The following is a 6809-nucleotide window of genomic DNA, read 5'->3' as shown; positions in this document are numbered from 1 at the left end:
AAACATCTTGGAGTTCTAAGGATTCTTATACCTAAGATCACATCAACAACTCCACGATCTTTCATATCAAAGTTGCTTTCTAGCATATGTTTAGTAGCATTTATGTCATTAGTGTCTCTACTGATGATCAACATATCACCAATGTACAAACAAACAATGACCTTGTGATTTTAATGTAAACACATTTATCACTTCCATCATTCTTACATCCATTTACCAACATAGTTTGGTCAAATTTCTTATGTCATTATTTGGGTGCTTGTTTTAGTCCATAAAGTGACTTACAAGTTCGCACACTTTCTTTTCTTTACCAGGAACGACAAAACCCTCGAGCTATTCCATGTAAATTTCTTCCTCCAATTCTCCTTTTAAGAAAGTTGTTTTCACATTCATTTGATAAATTTGGAGGTCATATACCACAACTAATAATATTAGCATCTGAATGGATGTAATTCTTGTTACTGACGAGTATATATCGACAAGCTCAAGACCTTATTTTTGTGTAAAGCCTTTGACACAAAGTCTTGCTTTATATTTGTCAACAGTTCCATCGACTTTCATTTTCCTTCTGAAGATTCACTTTGAACCCAAAGGTTTATTTTCTAGAAGAAGATCAATTAACTTCAAATATGGTTGCTCAAGATTTCATCAATCTCACTATTGACACCATCTTTTCAAAAGGATGAGTCTACAGAAGACACAAGAAATGTTACAAAATCATATTCGAAGGAAGTAAATGTCCTTTGACATTTACTACGCCTCTGAATCTCTTTATTAAGTACATTCTCCTTTTTCCTTTCCAAGGTCTTTTAGACCCTTCACTAGACTACTCAAGTCTAATTTTACAGTCCACAGTCATAGGTCCTATTATAATCCTTTTAGAAATGGGAACTTGGACTTTGTTTAGACACCCCTACACTTTGAAATATTTCAAGTTGGATTTTCTTCCTTTCTATTTCTCATATGGAATAGATTGTGTCCTGAACAAACAAAATTGCTTTCTTTCTGAAAAGACAAAACTTTTTGTCGTTCCCTTTTACAGTAAGGATAGTTCCTCCACACAAGTTTTGTGGTAAACCCGAACTTATAAATAATGCGTCCATCATTTCTTTCAACGCTCAGTTTTCATTAGATTGAGGTGAATAGGGCAGCAGTTTGATGGATAATTCCACTTTCCAAACATATTTCTGCACAAGCAGATTTATACTCTCCATTCTTATCACTTCTTATCTTTTTCCCAACTGATTTTCAACTTCGATATTATATTGTCTAAACATTTCTATTGCTTTATCCTTATCATTCAGCAAATAGACATAGTCATTTCTAATGCAATTGTCAATGAAAGTTATGAGATACTTTTTTCCACCACGAGATGGTGTTGACTTCATATCGCAAATGTCACTGTAAATCAACTCTAAGGGATTAGAATTCCTTTCAACAAATTTATAAGAATGCTCAACATACTTAGACTCCACACAAACATGACATTTTTATTTATTGCACTCAAAGTTAGACAAACCTTAAGTTGATCAATTTTCCTTACAAGGTTTTGTAATTGACATGCCCCAAGTGTTCATGTCACAAATTTTGACTCAAGCAAGTAAGAACAAATAAAAAATTTGAGTTTGAAAAGCTCTTCGCGAGGTAGCTTTTTTCTCACTAATATTTTGTTCCTATTTCTTACAATTTTGTGTGATACAAACATTGTTTAGAGTCATCACCTTGTTAAATGTCCTTTTCAGAGGGAACTTTCCATAACTTTCAATTTGATTGTTATAGAACTACCCATGAGCAAAGTTTCATCGGGTCCAATAAAGGCAATATAGTCCAAATGTTTCTTTTACAGAACATAACAAATGACTATTCACCAATATTCATGTCTATGCAAATACTTTTATTATAATAGACATATCTTTTCATGAAAAATCACAACATTTTAAGTGACACTTTTTCATAAAATAACACAATTATTTTGAACAAGTATATATAGAATTTGGCAGTTTCATACTAGTCACACCATATACTAGTAATAGAGAAACTCAACAACCACAATACAAAATATACTCCAAAAATTTTGTGGGTCTAACATAATACAGAAGTATCATTGAATTTCATATCTTTTGCTCCAAAATTAAATTAGACACCAAGTCTAATTTTATCTTTATCATAAGCAAAGAACCCCCACATTTTAAATATGATCTAAAAACTATTTTTCAAGTATTTGAAAATAGTTTTTCCACATATTTTCCCAGACTATCAAAATGTCATTGGCACTATGAAACCTCTTTTGGAAATATTATTCTACAAAAGAATTATATTGCTTCAATTCTCTTTGACAATATTTACATAGTGTCAAAGTTCATTCATAGAGGTACAAAATTACAAACTCTAAGTCACTGGTATTTTTCAATCTATCACAAATAGACATACCACTTAGTATTTAGAATACTAACAATAAAGACAAAAAATTTTGTACAATTTGTTTCTATAAAACAGTGAGTTTATAGAAAGTCAAAAGTACAACGTTGACTTATTATGTGAAGTTTTCATAATTTTTCAAACCAATTGCATAGTCTGATTTATCCAGAGTAATAAACTACAAAAGTTTTTAGCCTACAAAAATCAGACACAATCAAATTTCACATGGAGTACAAAACTACAGAAGTTTTTTTTTTTTTTAGTCTCCAAACAGAATTAAACATATTCTTTATCACATTGAAATGTTTTCTTTTCAAATAGTCTTCCAACTATAACATTTTGACATACTATTTATCAAACAAAAATGTGCATCTCTCATTTTGCAAACTAAAGAATTTTAAAGGCAATACTATTTGCCAAGAAAACTTCATTCCACAACAAATGGTTTGTAGATCTTTTTCCAAAGATACACATGATAAAAAATCAAAATTGTTAACTCTTAGAAACTATTTTCCTCCTTAGATAAATAATAAGAAGATTACCTGGTGTAATCTTTAACCGAAATAGCACCAATTTTTTTCTGTACATTCTTACTTCGACCTTGCTAAACAAAGCACCAAATTATGGAGAAGTAATGCCTTAAACTTCTACTTCCATGATCTGTTTCTCTCAATCAGTAGAATACAAGAAATACCAACAGTATAATAATTTCCTTAAGATTGTTGTTCGTCTTGTATTCCCAAGATACTTAGAACAAAACTTTGAAGAACTTGGTAAGACACAATAAAGTTTAAGAACATTTTCACAACTAGAAAATTAAAACTAGTAGAGAAACTAGAATCAGAAACAAATTAGATAAAATATACGAAATTTTTTTTTTTCTTAAAGAAGAATTGTTGTCAATCTGTGTTTAAAGAATCTTACTGATTCCAACAAACTTTGCAGAAACACGAAGTTACCAAAGTTTAATGAACCAGTGAAGAACAGAAGAACATAAATTAATTCACAAATCTAAAATCTGTAACACATACCAAAATCTGGAAAAACAGAAAGAAGATCAAGTCCACTGAATGCACAGTGTCCCCTTAAGGAAATTATTCCCCTCTAGTATCCGAGGTTTGATTTGGAATATGTCCTCCCAGAATAGAATGATCTCAATCACCAGTGTATTGATACCCAAAACGCTGGTGTCCGCGAGCCACTCAACGGCAGTAAAGTACACTTAGAATACTAGATTTAGTAGTAGAAGAAGTTCAGAAAAATTCTATATTTAAAATGAGAGGAAATTTCTCAATTTCTCAAATAAAATTCACAACTCTTCATAAAAGTCGCAGCTCTTCATAAAAGTCACAACTTTTCATCAAAGTCACAACTCTTCATAAAAGTCGCAACTCTTCATTTTCCATTCACACCTTTTAAACCCAACAGTTTTCTCAATCATTTTTAGGGTTTTTGACCATTTGGGTTTTTTTGATTGTCCTTGCCAAGATCTTGTTTTTTTGAATTGACGTGATGTGTTTATTTTGGTCTAATTGTTTTGTTGTTGTTGCTATTGAATAATCTGATTAGTAAAGATCTTCAGGAATTTTTGGAAACAATGACTATTCTTTTAGTACGTACGTGGAATATAATATTCATACGTGGATTAAAATTTTATTTTTTTGCCAACGTGTACGTGTTTGTGCAGGGTTCAGGGAAAATTGTGTTTAAAATGTTTTGTTTGAATGGGTTCAGGGGTCCAGATGACAAAATGATAAGTAGAAGGGTTCAGAATACAAACAGATACAAGTATAGGGGTCCACCAGACCATATCGCCTTGTCTATAATAGTATTGTGAGTTTGTCTTGACATGAAAGTGCCACGTCAGGGTGACTTTTTCATGCCATGTTTATTTGGTATTATTAGTACCTTTTTAAAAACTTTTTGTTTTTGTTTGTTTAGTAGTACTTATTTTTAAAAAATTAAGTGTGTTTTCCAATAATTCAAAAGTTGAAAAGAAACCTAACTACTCAAGCTACTTTTCTGTTATTTGGAGATGCTCAAATGGGAACATGATTATTAACCAAAAAGTTGTAAAAGGAAGTTGTGGTTTCTTTGTTACTGCCTTCATTCTTATTTATATGTCATTATTTTAGATTTCACGTACATTAGAAATTAAGTAAGTTTACTATTTTATTTTTATTTAATATTTTTTTGAAGTCAAATTTTCAATCAATTGACATGAATGATTTACTTAGTTTTTCTATGTTGGTCAAATATATATTTCAGAGCTAATAATTAACTCACAATGGTAAAATAGAACAACATAAGTATGTCTTCTTGTTTTATTATCCAACAGGTGAACAAATTCATTCATTTAATTGTCAAGCTTCAGTTTCCTGATCTTCAATTACCCATTGGTTGGCATCAATGTTATGATACAGTGGAAAACCTCAATCATGTTATTCATTCACAGGCCATTATCTGGCAAAAACCCGACTAGAGTGGTTGGGTGCAGTGGCGGATCTATGAAAGGCTGTGGGGATGCCACGCCACCCCCGAACTTCGACAGACACTCTATATATACATAGGTATATATATATATAATATTTATATAAATATAAAGAGTGCCACCCACAAAACAAAATTGGCTTTTGGTGCCACGGTAGGAGGGCAACTTTAGAAGGCTGATGTTGCGGGTTTGAATCCCATTTGTACCTATTTTTTTGAGAAATTTGCTGCATACGTTTTTTAAGGGAAAAAAGAAGCTCCAAGCATGTTTTTTTAAGGAAAAACATCTGGCACAAATTTTTATTTTTTTTTTATAATTGTTATTGACTTAAATTAAATTAATTACATTATTACTCTTTTGACTTTTCTTTTATTTGATTAAATACTCAATAAAAGTGTAATATCTTATTATTTATATTTTATTGATTGATTTATGATATATATTGAAAAGACGAATAATTCAATCAAATATAAAATTAATTTAATCGATAAGTCTATTTGACACCCACGGACTCTAAATCCTAGATCCGCCACTGGTTGGGTGAAACTTAATATGGATGGTTGTAGCAAGGGTTATTCGGGTTCTGGAGGAGGTGGGGGCATTGTCAGAGACCACAATGGTCATTAATATTTATGTTGAATGAAATTAATTGATAGCTTATAAAGTTAAAATTTAGTAAAGAGTACAAACATATTCAACAAAACTAGTATTGTGCATTGGATGTGCATCTCATGCGCATTACACATGCATCTTTTGTCAATTAATAATTTTATATTTTTGGCATAACCAATATATCATGAAAAGTCAATTACCTAGATGCATGTACCACATGATCACAAATTGATCTTCTCATGATATCCATGAATACTTACCTGGTCCTCTCATGGAATGCACACTAAATCAGTTAATGTACTGTAACATCTTGCAATTTGAAATAACTAGGAAGAAGCTTATAATTGGAAATAGTCATTTTTGGAAAGAATGAAAATTTGGAAAATTTGTTTAGGTTAGGAAAAGTAGAGTTTTGGTCAACTTCAAACGGCCATCTATCCTAGCTCAGAATGAGTTAGGTGTACTTCCATATATGGTTGAAAAGCTCTTGGAATGGTTTTTCCAACGCCACCAAGTTTGCGCGATTCCAAGTTCGTATGAGTAAGTTATACCCTTTGGAAGTTGTGTTGTTGGATTAAGGAAAGTCTAATCCGGATTTTGGAAGGGTAATTTAGTCTTTTCCTTACCTAATTATTCTAATTAATTTTTAGGAGTTTAATTGGGGTAAATTCAGATTTTAGTCAGTTTTAGAAAAGTGAATTTCACTCTAGGGCTTGGAGAAGAGGAGAAAAGAGGAGAAAGGAGGAGAAAGGAGAAGAACGTTCAAGATTTGTTGATTTCGTTAAGGATAGCTTGTGGATTTCGTCGGGGGTGATTCCTAAAAAGGTATTTGAGATCACATAGCATTGGGTTAGTTCACCCACGCGCCAAACATGATTCAATTCAGCAAGGTTATATTGATTTGAAAGCAAATCCTTTGAGTTTTTGATGAAATTCGTTTGAATTCTTGTGGGTTGTGTTGTTGAGGTTTGCTTGATGTTTGATTCATGTTTTCAAGTTTAATTTCGAGTTGAATCTAGTATATATTGAGGATATAATTGATTCTAAGTGTTTGGGAAAGAACTAGGTTGATTAGAAGGGTTTGGAGTTGATAAACGAAGAAAAAAAGTTGGGGAACACCTAGGGAGGGCCCTGGCGCGTCGCGCCTCTCAGAGTGTAACATCCGGTAAGTTGAAATAACTATGAAAAAGCTTGAAATTTGGAAATAGTCATTTTTTTGAAAAATGTGAAAAATTTCAAATCTGGAAAATTTGGCTAAGTATGGAAAATAATGAGTTTTTGGCCAACT

This window comes from Solanum stenotomum, unplaced genomic scaffold (genome assembly GCF_019186545.1).
Source record: "Solanum stenotomum isolate F172 unplaced genomic scaffold, ASM1918654v1 scaffold7635, whole genome shotgun sequence".
NCBI classification, from domain to species: domain Eukaryota; kingdom Viridiplantae; phylum Streptophyta; class Magnoliopsida; order Solanales; family Solanaceae; genus Solanum; species Solanum stenotomum.
The sequence above is the reverse complement of the archived record's forward strand: the minus strand, read 5'-3'. Positions refer to the sequence as shown.